We start from the raw sequence: 16,638 nt of genomic DNA, 5'->3' as shown, positions 1-16,638 counted from the left end.
CTCCTTGGGAAGGTTTGCCCATACATTGCAGGGACAAAGTAGCATGAACATCATAGAAACATAGAATGGTTTGGTTTGGAAGGGACCTTAAAGCTCATCTAGTTCCAACCCTCCTGCATGGACAGGGACACCTCCCCCTAGACCAGGTTGCTCAAAGCCCCATCCAACCTGGCCTTGAACACTTCCAGGGGTGAGGCATCCACAGCTTCCCTGGGCACCTTCCAATGTCTCACCACCCTCACGCTAAAGAATTTCTTCCTAATGTCTAAACTAAATCTACCCTCTTCCAGTTTAAAGTCATTCTCCCTCATCCTATCACTACGTGCCCTCCAGCCACCTCCTGCTCCAGCCATAGCAACAAGGGGTCTCCTCTGCCCTGGAAAGCAGCAGAGGATGGGCAGTATTTTCAGCTCAGAGGTGCCTGAACATCTGAGAGGGTTGTCAGTACCACCTTGTCACATCTGTGTTAGTGCTAGTGAGACACTCCTGGAGCAGCTGACCTCCCATTGCAGCACCCATGGTTGTTGCTGCCAGTCTGTCTTGCTGGCACTCCAGCCATGTTTCCAGCTTTGCTTTGCAGTAGATTGCTTTTCAGTACAACTGATAAGCTGACACCATCACAAACCCACAGGCACTGGGGTTTGGGCAGGTTCTGCCCGGGCCTGTGATCTGGCCACCTGGGCATGGCTTGTGCAGGTATCAGTCAGCCTGTGTGTCACCTTGTGCTGCAGCAGCCCAGGGTATTTCCCAGCTGATTTGAAGTCTATTGTTATGTGTTAAGAGAGAAAAGATTTCCACATACTATATTTTCTGCATGGTGTGGCCTTATAATTTTTTCTCTCCTCATCCTTTGCTGCTTTTAAAAAAAAGTCTTTATTTTTTAGTCTACCTTTTCTCTGTTCTTCCATCTCAGTCTCCCAAAGAATTTCTTTGCCACCTCCAGCTTCTTTTCCAGCTTATCCCCAGTAGACTACAGAGCCACCGCCAGCCTGGTCCCACTATCCATTACACCAAAAATCAGTTACCTTCCAAACTAAATAGGTTTTATGCACTTTTTTTATTTCAATAGCAAAGTTTTGTGGAGTCAGGCACAAATGTTCCTTTGCAGTGATGCCAGTAAGAACTGGCATGAACCAGTGCCCTTCATGTGCATGTAGCCACTCCAAGATGACTAATGGCTGTTCTGCTGTTGAATGGGGAAGGCAGCTACTGTGGTTATCTTTCATGCTAAGATCTACAGCTTGGTGCAGGTTTCAAGGGGAATGTGGAGAAAATTGAAGAAGTATCATACTAAATATGAGAGATATCTGTGACAGTTGTTTTCCCCCAGAGCAGAATTGCCCAAGTGTTGTACCATTTTCTGCAAATAAAATTAGTGGCTAAAATTTGCAAAAATTAAGATGTTGATGGCCAGGTGGGCCCTGCAGATCCTCTGGAAGTGTGGAGCTGTATCCAGTCACGTGGGCCAACCCCAGCATTCACCAAGTCAGGAGATATTACTGTTTCTGCCTTGTTTTTGGTGTTTTAATTACCATGGTTTGTGATACTCTTTGTGTTCTAGAAGAGCAGCAGAAAGGTATTAAAAAATCTGCACTTCCCTGGTGCCAAAACTCCACAAATATGCTCAGAAGTAAGACTGTTGTACAAATACACGGGCCCCCATTTGTCCAGCTGAATGGCTGGGGACTGGGCCAGGGAAAAGGGGTTTTGCAAACTTTTTTTTAAATAGTGCTAAAAAAAAATGTTTTCTTAATAGGCCAGTAATCCACATGTGCTGTAACACTGGTTGCTAACTAAATAATTTTGAGACTTAGAAATGCAGATAAAGAAAGCAAGGATTAAACTGGTCTGGCAGTATTAGTCTCTTTAGGAAATTCCCAGTTGAGTTTTCACAGAAAACTGCTTAAGTGAGCACAAAGACAGGAAAAGTACCTTTTCAGCAATTGCTGTTTACTACATGGAGCCTGTATATCTCTAATAGTGATCTCTTAGCACACATTAAAGGAAAAGATTATGTGATACGTATGAGGCCAGTACTTTCTGTATTTCACTAATGTACAATTACTCCCCTTGAAGGGGGCTGAGGGGCTGGGATTAGAGGCCCTTGCTTCTCCTGCAGTCTTCATGAGACCTACAGGAAAGGGAAATCCTCTCCTGGCTCTGTGTGGCACCTCCAACCCTGCATTTCCCCAGCTCTGTGCAATAGCAATCTCCTTGGTGTTCCTCAGGGTTCTCCAGCCATGGGGAACGGGAGCAGTGGGGAAACCAGGACTTGGGAAACCATTTCCTGAGTCGACTTAGGGCTGACCACAGTGCACCCAGCTGCCCCCTCCAGCATCCCCACACCAAAATGTGTAGCCTTGCCGCTCAGCCCAGCCTTTGGATCAGGCTTTGGTGGTCCTGGCTGAGCTTTGAGTTAAGTCAGCTGGTATTTTTTAATTGCAACTTCCATATTTGGTGCTTTCATTTAGCTGTTTATTAAAATGTTTAAACACAAATGTAGATGCTCAAGTTATGGTTTAGACACCATCTAGATCTGTACTTCTCCCTTGACAATGTGTTGATGTAAATTACTGGAAAGTGCAGCCTTCTACATCTTTGATATTACTCTCTTACACAACCAGGTCCCTGGGGTTCTGCTTGAGCCTGCTGTTACAGATGTGGTATAAAATTTTAAAGCCCTGCCTTTGTAATTTAGTCCACTAGTGTGATTGTCCAGCTAAGGCTTATAGCGGGAACCTTCTGTAAAGAGAAACAGACTGAGCAGAGATTCACAGTGGCATGCTCTAGTCTTTTCTCTTTCAAACAAGGAGTATGAAAAACATGTTACCAGGGTGAAATAAAGGTGGATGGAAGTGTTCAATTACTGCTTCCTGCCATTTTGAAAGTATCCAGTGCCATTCTTGTTCTCCTTATTCTTATTACGTATAAAAGGAACAAGACAAACTACGAAAAACACAAGACTCTTAAAATTTTCAGAAATCTCTTGAGAATATTATACTCTCTTAACTTGTAGCAGATTCATGGATTTTCTTAGGGTAAATTACTTTTCACTTTCACAGAATCACAGCATCACAGAATCTTAGGGGTTGGAAGGGACCTCAAAAGATCATCTAGTCCAGCCCCCCTGCCAGAGGAGGGTCACCTAGAGCACATCACACAGGAACTTTTCCAAGCTGGTTTTGAAAGTCTCCAGAGAAGAAAACTCCACAGCCTCTCTGGGCAGCCTGTTCCAGTGCTCTGTCACTCTCACAGTAAAGAAGTTTCTTCTGATATAAAGAGAAAGTTCTCTGGAAATCTTTCTCCCTAGCTAGAAGTAAATACTTCACAATATTTTATTAAAATTGAACATACATAATGTTCAGTTCAGTGTAAAAAAACCAAACAATAACTCTTAAACGAAATGCTCTATTAGTACTATATATAATTATCAGGAAAGCATTTTCCCTTAAAACAATATTTACAGTGCAAAAGGCGTCACATGCTGGAGTGACACCAAATTTAGTGCTCTGTGATACTGCATTCTGCTCTATCTTATTTAATACCCATTCCTAGCACTGTCTAAGTGCTTTTCAATTGCTCAGTAGTGGAGCTAATTTATGTGATTTCGTCTTTTTCTTACCCTTTCCCTTTTATTTGTGCAATGGAGTACTTTGGTAGGGTTGACTTTCTTTAGGATACACAAAAGTATTTACATTGGAGGAAACAGGGAGAGAAGGCATACCTCTTCTTGGGACAGAGAGTTGTAAGGTGAATGTCTCTAGTCCCCGTGGGACTCTGTTCCCAAAGCAATTGGGCTCTCTGATTTTTAAGGACACTGAGTCGAGTCCTTTCCAAGAGCTCCCTTTGGGTCAGCAAATTTAGGTTTTCACATGCTTCTAACAATCAACCCACTCAAACCCTCCTGCCTCCATGAGATAGCACCCTACCTCTGCAGTTAAAATCTTCCTTAGAGAACTGAAAGAGCAGGGATTTAAGCTGATTCACAGCAGCTTTAATTAAAACTGAGTTAAACTGCTTCACATTTAAACATCTTGGAGTCACATGCATGATCCACAGTTAATTACTGCAGTGCAGCCTAATGCTCTCATCTGTGCGCACGGGTGGTGGGTTTGTGCTTGGGTGCCATGGGCTGCAGAGCTCTGCCAGGTTGCTCCAGCTCTCTGCTCCGTTCTTGCCTCCTCCACCACTGCCGAGCCCCCCCTGCCCGGTCCCCACCCTTGCTGAGGCTGGGTGGCCCCGGGCGAGCAGCTGCAGAGCGCAGGGAAGGCAGGCGGGGAGCCCAGAGCCACCCCAGCAGGGTCACTGTCCTGCTGCTGAGAAGCTGCTGCTTGTAGGGCCAGAGGGGCAGCCGGGGCTGGTGGTGCCCAGCACTGCCTGCAGCCATATGGCTGCTCCAGGGGCTCCCTGGCACAGCTCCCAGCAAATCCTCTTAGTTCAGCTTCACCCTCTTTCTTGCCTCTTTGATGTCAGTCTTGCCTTGGTGCCTGCTCCAGACTCAATTCCCACTGCAAGCTCTCACGGTCAGACGGTGGTTGTGCTCCTGGAGCTCTCCTGGCCTGCCCACGGCTCAAGAACGGGACACTGAGGTTATATCTGCTCTCTGCAGAGGGTCCTGCCTGGTGATGGGACAACAGGCACAAAACGGCCCGCGTTTGTGCCATTAAATCCTCTCACCCCCCAAACCAAGTGGCTGCATCCAGACTGCCTTGCCCATTGCTCTGATGTCCACCACAGGCACCTACCAAGATGAACTAGCCTAAGGAGAACAAAAAGGGCATTTTGTAACGAGGAGCACTGCCTGGTAGCAGAGACCAGGAATGAAGAACTTCAATCTGCTGCTAACATTGATTCTCTGGCACCTCGATAAGGTATCTGTCTCCATGTGTCACTGGCTGACAATAAACACAAGCCTGTTTCCTAATGCTGTTTCAAGGATTTATTTTTTTTTTCATTTAGATCGAGAAGCTGAAAAACAATAAATAAAATGTTCTTATGCAGAGTAGAAGTAGGTGCACAGCCTGATGTACCAGGAAGGGTGCGTTCTCACTTAAGAGAGCTTGTTGCAATTTATTCTGTTCCTCAAAATCCAAGTAAGAAAATAAAAATCTCTGCTGATCCCTTTTTCAATTTTGAAGCAGCATGATAAAAAAAACATCTGCTGAAGCTAATGACTGCATTTGCATAGATTACGTGTGACAATCCAGCACACAACAGGGTGTCCTGCCATGTAGACAACAAGCCACAAGGGTGATGCACTTCTTTGGCCTTTTTTACCAGAAGTCAGCTACACTTCTACAATAACAGCATCAGCTCATTTCCAGGAGGGCTTTTGGCGAATGCCAGAGAAAATTACTGATTCCCTCTTATTTTCCAAGCCAGAAGGTGGAAGGCTCTCTCCTACCAAGTATGGAGGAGGGAAAAACCTTTCATGCCGACACGCCACAAAACCCTTGGCCCCAGGGTGGCAGGGGGAAGGAGTCTGGTTCTGCTGGGCTCAGGCTGAGCCCTGTCCCCCCGGTGCTGCCCGCAGGCGGCACAGGGCTCTCCCGGCTCTCCACCGGGATGAGGGATTGCTGGCGCCTGTCATGGGGAGTCATGGCTGGGTGCCACGGTGAGCTGGAGGGGAAAAAAGGGTTCCTTTGTGTTTTCAGCACAGTGGTCGAGTTTTACGGCACCACTTTGTTATTCTTGCAGTGTTGGCTATGGACAAATACAAGATGACAATTTATATCCTAAGGCAAACTGGCTCTGATATGGTGCTACTCCTTTTTGATTTGCTTAATTGGGCTAACAGAAAAACACAACAGCTGCAGTGGTGGGAATGAAAAATGCCTTTGCTTGTCCTGGTTTTGACAGCAATCAGCCTGACAAGGGATTATCAATTGATCTGAGACAAGTGTTTGTGAGGGATGCAATTTGTTGTCCGTTTATCCCCTTTACTGTTTCATAGATCCAGTACTTCAAAAAAATAATATAGACAGTTATTTTGAGTGAAAGAGTAAACTTTCAGGCACGTGTAAATAAAACTAGAGAGTGAAAAGGAGAAGAATCTCTGAAAAAAAAGCTTTGGGACTCGTGTGTGTTTAGATACATATGTATGTGTGTGCATGTGTGTTATGAAGTGAGCAAGAAAAAGAGACTGGCCATAAGCACGTTTCTGGAAAAAAAAAAACAAACAACACAACAAAACAACAAACCAGGTCATTTTATCCAGCTTCTCTTTTCCAAGACTGCAGATCTGACAGTCATGGGATGCATCCTTCTGGCCTGGTAATCCATAATTTCAGGCAAAGCTCAGCAACCACCTGTCAGCCTATTTTTGTGAAGCTGCAGGGAGAAACTCCACAAAAAGAACTGGATGATCTTGACTCTCCCATTTGATACACATACATGACATCTTTTGAATTGGAGCAGGATTTTCCCTTTGGGTTTTGCTGGAAGCAGGGGATTATATACCTTGGCCAGGAGTCAAGTGAAATGGGCTTTCCCCAACCAGACAGTGACACCAGGCAAACCTGTGCTGCTGGTTTCCAGTTTGCTCATCCCTGGCCTTGGTCCAACACTATAGAGCTTGACAGAAGTTTTGCAGTTGTCCTTGGTAGATGCTGAATCCAGATATTGTGTGTGTAAACATCATGAGGAGAGCCTTTTGTCCCAAGGGGTTGGGGGATGCTTGCTCTGCATCCCAGGTACCCTACCAGCCAACTCAAAAGGCCTAATCCTGCATTTTTTACATACTTCTTGTGCAAATAGTGCTTCTCCAGAAACATGCTTTGTCCAAGCAAGAAGAGCATGAGTGGAAACCCCAGTGATTATTCCTCTTGGAACTAATCCAGTCTTAAACTGAACTGTACTTTCTGGATATTTTGGTAAAACTGTCATAAATCAACACCCACTGCTTCGTTTTTCTTAGTGATGAAAAAGAGGAAAAAGATAAAATTGAAAAGCTGTCCTTTCACTGACATTCAGATTGAATTGATTGAGCAATCTGCTGCCAGAGCAACAGCTCTTGTCAAAAAAAGCCCTCTGGAAAAAACCTCTGGTGTTTGTATTGCATGTACCACACAAAGCTCTTTAGTGAGAGCAGTGTCAGAGACAAATATTAAAGAGATTGATGAAAGTACCATGTGGGAAATTCTTGTAGCTTCTCTAGAAGCTACCAGCATCCCTATGACTATCTGCAACTAACAAGTTCACTGATGTGTATCAAGGCATCATTTTTAGAAAGAAAAAATGGGGTTAGATTTCTTTAGAAATTCTCACAGCTCTGAGGGACTGACAGAACCAAACTCCAGGCTCCACCAAGCCTTTCCCATGGTGTAACTTTGACCAGAGTCCCAGTCCTGCAAACTCCCAACCATCTTAGTAGCTCCCCTGGTGCAATAAATAGTCACCACCACATGCACAGACATGGAGCAATGCACATGCTTGCATTAGAGGTGATGGGAAATGTTTTATGTCTGTGTAACAATGTTTCCCCCAAATGGAAAAAATGAAAGCCAAAAAATATTGGCTGGTATTTCTGAGGAAGGAGGAAATAACTTAAAAGTCAATGAATGCTGAAACATTTGGAGGGGAGCTAATCTGAGCAAACATGGGATCTGTTCTATGAAAGTTTAAGTTGGACTCTGTTTCTAGTTAGAAAAACCAGAGTGTTTAGGACAGGATCCACCTCACCCATCCTTAAGCTAACATGTAAAACGTGGTAAATGAACTGCACTCTAAGAATACCTATCTTTTGCCACATTAAAGAAAGGGGATTTAAGCTAACTAGCTGAGATGTTGCTGCCTACCCTGCAGCTGGTTAAAGCATGGTGAAACGAAACCTACCTGTTAGGTTTGAAACCAATGGAAACTAGTTGTTCCTACTGGTTTGCAAGTTTTGTAGAGCACCTTATATGAAGTCCTTTTGGAAGCTACCAAGACATACCCTATTTCAAATACAAAAAACATACTGCCTATCTGCTTAAGAGCAGCTCATACTGGAGTAGCTGCAATTTTGGAGCTCCTGAAAAAACATCCATACAGTGAATTCTGTACTTAGTTTTGGAAATTTGTCACAATAAAATCCTCTCACACCATGTTCCAAGGCCCAGATTTAATTCCAAAGCTTTTCAGTCATACCCTTGCAGCCTGTGTTTCACACATGCTGAGGTTTCTTTTCCCACTTTCTCATTTGGCCTCTGAGTCCTTTCACCTGAGCCCAAAGACTTCCATGTGCTGCCACAGTTCTGGCACCCCATCGCTGTGACTGATGTTCTGCCCAGGGCCTGGTTGCTTTATACACAGTGAAAGGAGGGAAAAGAAAGAAAATAAGACAAAGAACTGAAATATAATTAGTAATGTACCTACCAGTAATTATAATAAAATGAGTTTGTTGGGGTTTTTTGTTTTTGTGATTCTCTTCTCTTCTCTTCTCTTCTCTTCTCTTCTCTTCTCTTCTCTTCTCTTCTCTTCTCTTCTCTTCTCTTCTCTTCTCTTCTCTTCTCTTCTCTTCTCTTCTCTTCTCTTCTCTCTTCTCTTCTCTTCTTTCTCTTCTCTTCTCTTCTCTTCTCTTCTCTTCTCTTCTCTTCTCTTCTCTTCTCTTCTCTTCTCTTTTTTTCTTTATTTTCCCCTGCAGCAGTTGAATCTAGCAATAACCTTGATGGTGAATTTGAGAACTATTTCTTCTTTTTAAAAAACACAAGTAATATGATCATATCTATCTAGGTATTCTATTTAGAGAGGCTGAGTCTTTAATTAAGGGCCCGATTCTGACTTTTGCCTCCACTAACACTAATCAGAAGTATTTCTGCTGAAGTCAATGGAAAGGTGCTAGATACTACAAGGCTGACAAAAAAACTCAGACATTCCCAACAGATGAAAATATTTTTGCTTACCTCTTACTCAAAAAATCCTCCAAAAGTAATTTTCATCTGCTTGAAAAGCATATTCTGACTCACTATTCTCCATTGTTCTCCAAATCTGCTTACACTCTTGTTTGGGCTTTTAATTACAGGTAGTGAGCAAGACCCATCCCTTCTGTGGTACTATTTCTGTCAGGACTGCTGGGCCTGCACAGCCACAGTTTTATTTTCATTTATTTTTGAAGTAGAAAATACTAACTAGCACAATTAGAAATAATAAAAAAAAATAATAAAATTATTATGTCTTGCAAACAACCAAAGAAGAAAGCAAATGGCTGTATATCCACATAAAAATCCCATTTTTATGGATTATTCTTAACATTTCTCTTTTCAGTTCAGTAAATGGAAGAAAATAAACTCTTTGCATTTCCAGTAATTACATTGCAAGGAAATCTGGGATTGGCCTGGGTTAATTCCTAGAGGTTCTAGATACAATGTTACAGCAGGATTAGTCTAGAGGGTTTGTTTTTGTGTTCATGCTTTTTTGTAGTGTTTTGTTTGTTTGTTTGTTTGCTGTTTGTTTTTTAACACAGAGAGCTAGGGTACTAAAATGTTATTAATTACAAGTAAATCAGTTCCTTGAGGAACTGCTTGCATTTTTAATTTGTATTTAGCTTTAAGAGAAATTATGGTTATTTTCCCCCTTTCAGTTTCTCAGTTGCACCCTTATTTCTCTGTAATCCTTTTGTTTTGCATTGGGAAGGACAGCTGGATGACCAGAGATCGTATGCAGACAAGTGATTTTTTCAATCTGTTGCCTGAACTGGAAAACATTCAATAATTGTCTTTTTTGATACAAACTCATATTTTGCTCCATTTTGGGAGGGTTCCTGTTCTTTTCCTATTTTGCTTTTTAAAACAGCAAAACATAAGCCGTTTCTACAGAAAAGTTGTTTCAACAACAACAAAACCCTATGAAAACCTTTAACAAAATACTGTAACTTCATTCCTTCTCAGCTCAGATTCTTTACTTGATTTCAGAAACCCTGTGATTGCTTTGTTCAACCTGAAATTCCATTTCTTGCTAAACATTTTTGTTCCCTATAAAATTGTACCTGGAAGAGATGCTGGAGCTGAGTGACAGTAATAAAAGAAAACTTCACAGTGGCCACAGGATTTCTTTCACTTGCAAAAGCATTGTTGACCTTTGCTGCAAGGGTATTATCAGTGAGAACAAGAAATATTCCTCCTCATGAAGTCTTCACTAGCAGGTCTCTGGTCTAATATACAGTCTTCCAGGTTCATGAAATGGGACTTTTCCCCATTTGGCTAGACTGGGGCAGCTTTTAAATATGTGAAAAGTCCATATTTATGCTGCAGATGGATATGATCATTTACCTGTTCAAGTATCTGCACCTCAGCTCTCATTTGGTGTGATTTCTTGGAGATTTAGGGGACATTTTGTTTGCTTAAATTGCACGGTACTGCACTGCTTCCGAATTCTGTAAGTTTGTGGGGTTCAGACATAATTTTTTGAAAACAGTCTAGGCCTCTATTTTGAGAAACAGGTCTTGTTCTGCTCAGCATATACTTTCCAGTACAGCAGCTCTTCTGACAAGAAAACAAAGTAATGACAGCTTCTACCTCCCAGGACACTGGAGATATACCATACTTGAGCATCTCCCAGTCATGATGATCTTTGCTATCCATACATTGCACTGATACCAGATTTTCCCAGAGACAGTTTTTCATGTGCTAATTAGGCAGTTTCAGGAGGAGATGAGCATGAAGCCTGTGTGGAGATGACAGTCAGATGGAGTGTAGAAAATTCACTTTATCCCTCATCTTCTACTTGCCACTCTTTGTTCTTCCTTTCATAAATCACATTTTTTAGATTCCTTTAGGAACCTTTTCCCTGAGACATCCTCCAGTTTGAGCTGCCTGAGAGTGAGGGTCAGCCAGGCTCTGGATAGGCTGGACTGCAGAGTTATCTCTTCTATTCCTCTGCAACCAGGGAGAGTTTGGTTTGCAGAAGAGGATATCTGAAGGGGAAAAAGGGAGGGTGGTGTAACAATGCAGAAGGCCCTGGGGAAGTCCCAGCTGCTGCCATATGGGCTGGAGAGGAAAGAAGGAAATCCGCAGTATTGGAGGATATGGGTCTGTTGGGAGGCAAATACAAACAAGTGGCAAATGTCGGAAGTCCAGACACTTTTCCCCTATACCTGCCTGAGCAAGTCATTCCCACTGACACATGTTACAGCAGCAAGAAGGTTTATATGGAATATAAGAGGGATTCTTTAATCCCCCTTTTATTTTTCTGATTTTTAAAAAAATTTTTTTTGCTGTTTATAGCTTTTCCCCTTTTTTAAGTCCCAGTGGCTCCCTAAGCAGATCTTAAGGTATCAGCAGAGATCTGACATTACTTATGTCTTCCTTAATGAGCCCACTGATTTTGTAATCCAGCAAACAGGATAATCTCTTCCATTTCCTGATCCTGTAATGTGTTGAAGAGTTTATCTGTGCAGTAGCACACCTAATAATGTAGGAAGAAACTGCAGTGTTTAAAGTAACTTTTCAAGTAGTGGGCCTGTTTCCCCTATGAACCTGTTATTGTTCTGGGCCTCCCTGTACTCACCCTTAAAATCTAGATATTGGCATGATAATTATCTGTGGCTTTTTAAAAGCCTGCTGACTTTCTCCCATCACCAGCCTGGGTATAGATGCAGGCACTATGCCAGGCAAAGTCTTGCAATCATTTTCTGCAATTTAGATTCACTTCTTATCATTAGGAAGACCTACTAGTTTTAAATTGATGTAGTGTCTTCAAGCCCGATAAATTATATATATACACTGTAGTATATGTGATGGTAGAAACACAGCTGTAGAGAATGCTAACCAAAAAAAAAAAAAAAGAAAGAAGGTAAAGCACTTCAGCAGAAAATGGGTAAACTCCGGCTTAAAACAGAGCACATCCTGGGTTCTATGTTGAGAGAGCTGCCCCTCACTCTCTGGGCTTGCTGAAACTACTTAGAAATGAACAATGAGATGAAAAATCCCTGCAGAGATTTTCAGACACCTCTGTCTTGTCATCCTGTGTTTGGTGCTCCCGTTCAGCATGTGAGGAAGCCTTGAAAAACCAAAAAACTCTGGGGCTTCTGTCAAAATGAGAGGCATGATGGAAACTGTCACTTCCATCACTAATTCATACTTGGTGAATCCTAGGATTTTTATTCAGTATTCATTCTGAGCCATATGCTGCAGTCTCCAGGAGAACTGAAAGGCTCTGCCTGCTGCTTTGTCATTGTTGCTGCTGCTGTTTCACCTGATGGCTCCAGCTGCAGTGGTGCCTTGGTGGCTCCAGCACTCTGTAGGGACAGGACTGTCGTGCCTGTGGGTCATTGGAGAAGGCACCCTCAGCTGAAATTAAGCAAAGCAGTGGCTTCCTGAGAATCACAGCACTCGTTAGTGGTGGAGTCAAGGCTGGATGCTGGACCAGCATTCAGTGGCAGTAACCCTCAGCAAGCAGCCCAAAAAAGCTGTAGAGTATGTCCAGTGCAGAGGCAGGGGATAGCTCTCATCTCAAAGTCCTTTCTTCATTTCTTGATTTCTACAAAAGATTGTATACCTATAGAATCATAGAACTATTCAGGTTGGAAAAGAATCTTGGGATCACCGAGTCCAACCAACATCCCTACTCTACAAAGTTCTCCCCTACACCATATCCACCAACACCACATCCAAATGACCCTTAAACACATCCAGGGATGGTGACTCAACCACCTCCCTGGGCAGCCTATCCCAGTGTCTAACCACTCTTTCTGTGAACTAAATGTTCCAAATGCCCAGTCTTAACCTCCCCTGTTGCAGCTTGAAGCTAATCCCCCTTGTTTTATCACTAATTACCTCTGAGAAGAGACCAGCACCAACCTCTCTACAATGACCTTTCAGGTAGTTGTAGAGACTGATGAGGTCTCCCCTCAGCCTCCTCTTCCTCAGACTAAACATTCCCAGCTCCTTCAAGTGTTCTTCATAAGATTGATTCTCTAGGCCCTTCACCAGCTTCGTTGCCCTCCTCTGTACTCGCTCCAGCATCTCGATATCTCTCTTGAATTGAGGTGCCCAAAACTGAACACAATACTCCAGGTGTGGCCTCAAATATGCAATAAATGCTGTATGTTTTAAAAATTACCCTTTATGAATAATCTACTTATACACTGCTCATTCTTTACTGTTTGGGTGGTGAGACGCTGCCCAGGGAGGTTGTGGATGCTCCCTCCCTGGAGGTGTTCAAGGCCAAGCTGGACACCGCTTTGTGCAACCTGGTCTAGTGGAAGGTGTCCCTGCCCTTGCAGAGGGGTTGGAACTAGATGATCTTTAGGATCCCTTCCAGCCTTAACCATTCTATGATTGTATGATTCTATGTTGCTATGATTCTATGATGCTATGGCTCTATGATTCTACGCTTCTTGTTTGTTTTTCTTCATATTAATTGTAAAGATGAAAAAAACCTACCTTCAGAAACTTTGCTTCCACAGACCCTTTTTAATGTCCCCTTCAGCTGGAATAAGCCCACCAGTGTGGCTGTGCTGTGCAGCCTGGGATGAGAACACTCCCTCCATGTCAGATGCTCCTCAGGCTCAGCCAGGTCGAGGAGATGCAGTAGAAAAGGCTCTTCCACCACAGCTGCTCAGCTGTTCCTTGTCTGCAGGTCATCTGGAGCTCCCAGTTGACTGTGGAGTCACTCTGTGCTTTTAGAGCTCCTAGTTTGTTTTTGCTTTGCAAAGTATCTGTCAGCCTTTCCTCTGCCTTGCCAGGAAGAAGGAGTTAAGACATTCTGGGCTGTCAGATGCAGACTTCCATTTCAATGACAAAGGGAAGCCAAAAAGAAATTCCTACCACACTTTGGAGGTCTAAGTTTCAAACCTCTGGGAAAAAACAGTAACAGGTACTGCTTACATAGGCCTTGCACAAGCTTCCTGGAATGAAAAATCAGGAAGAATAAAAAGGAACCACGTTGATGAAACTGTCTCTGGCTCCATTTTATCCAGCTCCTCACCATGCTTTTCCAGAAAACAGCCCTGCTCACCTTGGAAGGCCGTTCACACAGCTGATCCCATATCCCTTTACAGTTTTGCAACACTGACACTGTGCCATTTGTTTCCTGGGGAAGGAAATCCCAGCTGAAATCAGGGAGAACCAAAAGGGTGAGGGAATACCACTCAGCTCTCTGCGTGAAGTTCCTACTGCAAATGAGGACATGGGCACCACAGATGTGGCGGAGAACATTTTCTGTCAAAATCCTTGATCATACAGCACTCAGGTGTTCAAACATCCCTAGATGTAAGAGCTATTTTGCATTAATATAACCACCTTTCAGCATTATTCTTCTTCAATTAGAAGCTGGTGAATGTTTTGTCTAAAGCTTTCACTGTTGAGCCGTGTAAGGCCAGGTTGACCAAAGCATGTAATGAGTTAATGATGATTCCAGAGGTGTCTTCAGGTTAAAAAAAAAAAAAAAAAAATTAAAAATGTGAGTGTTTCAGTTGTCATGTTCAAAACTCAATGCTTTAGTATTTCATTTTAGGATAACTATCCATTTCCAGATGTAATTCAAGGTTATTTAAATAGTACTTAAATAAATTTAAACACAAAAAACCCCCAAGCAACCAAAAAAAGCACACCCCCCAAAAACAACCAACCAAACAAACCCCAACCTCAGCCACTAGAGCATGCCCTGAAGTGCCACATCTACACATTTCTTGAATACCTCCAAGGATAGTGACTCAACCACCTCCTTGGGCAAGCTGTTTCACTGCCTGACCACTCTTTCAGAAATTATTCCTAATATCCAATATAAACCTTCCCTGGTGCAACTTCAGATCATTTCCTCTGCTCCTGTCATTATTTACTTGGGAGAAGAGGCCAACATCCATCTCCCTACAACCTCCTCTCAGGTAGTTGTAGAGGGTGATGAAGTCTCCCCTCAGCCTCCTCTTCTCCAAAATAAACACCCCCATTTCCTTCAGCCACTTCTCATATGATTTGTTTTCTAGACCCACCACCACCTTCACTTGCTAGCTCTCCTCTAGACATGCTCCAGCACTTCAATGTCCTTCCTGTAGTGAGGGGCCCTGAACTGAACACAGTACTCGAGGTGTGGCCTCACCAGTGCCAAGAACAGGGGCACAATCACTTCCTTGTCATCTGTCCTCTGTCTTTTGTGCCCATCACCTTCCTTTGGACTCAGTGTTTGTAAGAAAAATTGGTGAAATATAAAGAATTGGTGAAATACAGCAAAGCACCAGTATGAAAGTTCAAAAATTGTTAAGTTCAGCCATGTGGCCAAGTCTTACTTACTACCATTTTCCCCCATTTTTTCCCCAATATAGATGACTAGATTGTGTTCTTCCAAATTTCCAAAGGATGTCTGGCTCTGTGTATTTATGTTTGTACAAGAGCATTTGATATTTTTATTTTTTATCAAGTTCCATTCATCGGTCTAAACAGCAGAAATATCAGGGGTTGGGGAAGCTCATGATGTGGCACAACTGATGGAGGCACAGTCAAGGTGAGCAGCTTAGGCCTATGGGTCAAGATTCTGCTCTGACTTCTTGACTCCATGGCTTCTGGGTCCTGGGCACATTCATAAAGTGCACTCTGTAAAATGTAACTCACTCCTCCTTCTTCAGCCAAAATCTTGGCCTGTCTTCTCTGTCCTTTCCTCTGTCTCTTGCAGAAGGCAGGAGAGACCTGTAAGTTGAATGATGTGCTCAGATTGCTCTTATTGAACGTTTGTAATTGTGAATGCAAATGGCATTTTTTATACATGAACAGAAAAAGGACTAAATTCATTGGATAAATTATTCACAACAGATAATTCAACCTGCTCTCATGGGAGATTGCAATGAATGTCTGATGACGTTAAAAAGAATCCCACAAGTAATTCTTCCAGCCAGTGAAGTCAATGGCAAAACCTTTTACTGACTTCAAAGGCAGCAGAACCTAGCCTCAAGCCAGAGGGCCCACATCCGACTTCTCTTTAGTCGTTCTCACTTGCATTTAGAGCTGAAACCCAGACAAGCATTTATGTTTTGAGGAGGCCAGACTAATGCTGTAGAGAGGAGACTACTGCTGCCAGGGCACACGCATTATTACAGCTCTGGTGAAAGCAGCTCTGCTCTGCAGCCGTGATGCAGAGCAGTGCCCCAAGCCAAAAGAACCTGACCTCAAGTGAGAGCCAAGGCAGAGGTGTAGTCTAGCAAGTTTGGAGCTCAGGACAGGTTAATTTGGCCAGGTTTGTCTAGCTTGGAGGAGGCTGAGGAGAGACCTCATTGCTCTCCACAGTGACAGGATGTGTGGGAATGTTTCAAAGCTGCACCGAGAGCTTTAGGCTGGGCATTAGGAAGCATTTCCTTACCAAGAGGGTGATCAAATAGTGGAACAGGCTTTCTAGTGAGGTGATCAATGCTCCAAGCCTGTTAGTGTTTAAGACACATTTGTAACTTAATAATATATGATAACTTTCATAATATGCAATGCCCTTAATAACACGTTGTAACTTCAGGTCAGCCCTGAAGTGAATTGGACTAGACAACCATTGTAGGTCCCTTCCAACTGCCTCTCCTCTCCCTCTCCTCCCTCTTCCTCTCCTAACTTACTTTGCACATAGGATAGATTTGCAGCCAGTGAGGAGGTTTGCGGACAGGGTGCCACCAGCCACCCCCATGAGGCCATCATTCATGGTGACGGAGTATCCTGGGCATGATTCGGGGGCCATGCCTGTGCACAG

Source organism: Apus apus, chromosome 1 (genome assembly GCF_020740795.1).
Source record: "Apus apus isolate bApuApu2 chromosome 1, bApuApu2.pri.cur, whole genome shotgun sequence".
Lineage (NCBI taxonomy): Eukaryota > Metazoa > Chordata > Aves > Apodiformes > Apodidae > Apus > Apus apus.
The sequence above is the reverse complement of the archived record's forward strand: the minus strand, read 5'-3'. Positions refer to the sequence as shown.